The following is a 3538-nucleotide window of genomic DNA, read 5'->3' as shown; positions in this document are numbered from 1 at the left end:
TTGGTTTAGAGGAGGTCCAGTCACATTTCCTTAAGGACTGGAAAGTACATGCTCAGACACATACCAATCAATGTTCTACCAGGGGTTCTATTACAAAGTTTGGTTCTATCCTCACAATGTTCTCAACAGTTTATTATCTTTAGGCTAATTGGTCTGCAGAAACCCCAACTCTATATGAAGTAGTTTTCTCTTGGAAAATGGTGAAGAGGTTAAATTGTCATTTCTTCATCAAATAGGGTAGCTAATGCAATGCCAGCAATAACTGTAGGAAGTGGGGTAAATTGAGGTCTAGTCCTACATTTCCATCACTGTGGAAAATGAAAAAGTTATATAAATGAATAAAGAATCGAACGAACATCATTCGTACATTTCTTTTTAACAATTAACACTGTGGCCACACAAAGGAAATAGAAATCTATATAATAATCACCTAATAAGTTGAACCTAGCTCACCTACTACAATTCTCAAATGCTGTCATCCCTAGGATGATTAGGCCAACTCTTCCTACACAACAGGGATACTTTCACAATTTGCAGCTCATTTACAGTTTGTTTACAGTGAATCTGTTTGAAGCTAGTATTAACTGTGGCTTAATGTAGTCTAACTGTCCTGAGTCTGACTAAATGAAACCTGGATGCAGGGGCGTCATGCACCCATTATTTTAGAGGTGGTACACGAAGTACATGAGGATGGACGGAAGGTGGTTCGGACGACCCCCCCCAAACACACTCAAATCAAATGTATTTATATAGCCCTTCTTAAATCAGCTGATATATCAAAGTGCTGTACAGAAACCCAGCCTAAAACCCCAACAGCAAGCAATGCAGGTGTAGAAGCACAGTGGCTAGGAAAAACTCCCTAGAAAGGCCAAAACCTAGGAAGAAAACTAGAGAGGAACCAGGCTATGAGGGGTGGCCAGTCCTCTTCTGGCTGTGCCGGGTGGAGATTATAACAGAACATGGCCAAGATGTTCAAATGTTCATAAATGACCAGCATGGTCAAATAATAATCACAGTAGTTGTCTAGGGTGCATCAGGTCAGCACCTCAGGAGTAAATGTCAGTTGGCTTTTCATAGCCAATCATTGTGAGTATCTCTACCACTCCTGCTGTCTCTAGAGAGTTGAAAACAGCAAGTCTGGGACAGGTAGCACGTCCGGTGAACAGGACAGGGTTCCACAGCCGCAGGCAGAACAGTTGAAACTGGAGCAGCAGCGCGGCCAAGTGGACTGGGGACAGCAAGGAGTCATCATGCCAGGTAGTCCTGAGGCATGGTCCTAGGGCTCAGGTCCACCGAGAGAAAGAAAGAAAGAGACAATTAGAGAGAACATACTTACATTCACACAGGACACCGGATAAGACAGGAAAAGTTATAACAGACTGACCCTAGCCCCCCGACTACTGCAGCATAAATACTGGAGGCTGAGACAGGAGGGGTCAGGAGACACTGTAGCCCCATCCGATGAAACCCCCGGACAGGGCCAAACAGGCAGGATATAACCCCACCCACTTTGCCAAAGCACAGCCCCCACACCACACTCCTCCGGATGTAGGAGAATTTAGCATTTTCAAAACACCTGAAACACCTATTTTTCTGCATAGGTTATCTAAGCATACCTCTTTACCTGTTCAATTGTTCTTTACCTTGCTAGCAGGCATGACAGCTAAGGGACAGATTGAAATTTACTGGGGGGGGGCTGGTCCAGGTGTAAAAAAAAATGCGCCCCCCTCCTCAACGTTAAAGATATTTTCACATGACCCTCCCCTTCTACTGTAAAATAAATGTAACACCCTCCCCCCTCATAGAATGAACTACTAATAATGTTTACGATCAAAAATAATAATAGTTGCGACCCTTAGTTTATAAACGTGGATATCGACTTTGCCACTTCAGCATGCTTTTGTGGCACAGTCGATGCCATGCAGGGCTACGGGCCAGAAGGTTCAGGGTTTGCCGACCACCACTGTCCCTGCCTGTTACATTACACTTCGATCAGAGCCAGCTGCAGAAAATGATCAGCTAGGGGGAAATTACATTTTCAACATTTTGATGCCATATTTATAATTATATAAAATATATGCAACACATTTTACACCAACAGGTTTCCGTGCAAATGCACCACACAACCAATAAACAAAGCATACCGATTTCGGGCACTTCAATATCATAGTTTGCGTTTTGAACACCACAATAAATAGACAATCTCAAGAAACAGAAAATACATCCGACCCTACCTTGTAGAATTACCCAGTATCGAAGGCTTGGCTTGACCATCTCTGAATGTCATTAAACTTTTTGGTGATTTGTAGCAGATGTCTCTTTCCATTCATCAATTGGCTGCTTCACAGTTTGAATTGATTGATTTCATTTGTCAGTAAAAAAAAGACATATATACACAAAGATTTTTAAGTGACCAGGATTATACAATAATGTCAGTGACTTATTTCCATTGTGATCCCTATTTTTTACATAAATACATACACAATTACAGAGATAGAAACAAAAAAAATGCTCAACCTCAAAATGAGTATGAGGGGGAGTTTAATTACAATTCTTACAAGCTTGTTTGGCTGGTAGCTTATTCTTTAGACGTTTGGGGCTGCTGGTTAACCATGATGTGCAGGCATAATCAAAGTGAAAGTCTTTAGAGTGTCATGGAGCCGGGGGAGATGGCTGCCGTTTTACGGACTCCTAACCAATTGTGCTATTGTGTGTGTTTTTTCGCGTTATTTGTAACTTATTTGTACATAATGTTTCTGCCACAATCTCTTACGACCAAAAAGAGGTTCTGGATATCAGGACAGCAATTACTCAAGATTTTTTCTTTAACGAGTCAGACGCGTAAGATTTACTTCAGTCACCCGACAAAGCCTAAATCCCTGTCATTCACATGAGAAAGAGACGGAGATATCGGGGACATAGGTCGGGGTGCCTTGTAAGGATCCGACGGTGAGTGGGTAATCTGCCTCTACCATCAGTCCTATTAGCCAACGTAGAATCATTGGATAACAAAATAGACGAGCTACGATCACGAATATCCTACCAACGGGACATTAATAAAAGTGTAATATCTTATGTTTCACCGAGTCAGGGCTGAATGATGACACGGATAACATAGAGCGAACGGGGGTTATGCTGCATTGACAAGATAGAACAGCTGCCTCTGGTAAGACAAGGGGTGGCGGTCTGTGTATATTTGTAAACATCAGCTGGTGCAAGAAAATCTAATATTAAGGAAGTCTTGAGGTTTTGCTCGCCTGAGGTAGAGTATCTCACGATAAGCTGTAGACCCCACTATTTACCAAGAGTGTTTTTATCTATATTTTTTGTTGCTGTCTATTTACCACCACAAACGAATGCTGGCACTAAGACCGCACTCAATGAGCTGAATAAGGCCATAAGCAAACAGGAAACGCTCATCCAGAGGCGGCACTCCTAGTGGCCGGGGACTTTCATGCAGGGGAACTTAAATCTGTTTTACCTAATTTCTATCAGCATGTTAAATGTGCAACCAGAGGGAAAAAAACTTAGACCACTC

This window comes from Salmo trutta, chromosome 21, assembly GCF_901001165.1.
Source record: "Salmo trutta chromosome 21, fSalTru1.1, whole genome shotgun sequence".
Taxonomy (NCBI): domain Eukaryota; kingdom Metazoa; phylum Chordata; class Actinopteri; order Salmoniformes; family Salmonidae; genus Salmo; species Salmo trutta.
The sequence above is the reverse complement of the archived record's forward strand: the minus strand, read 5'-3'. Positions refer to the sequence as shown.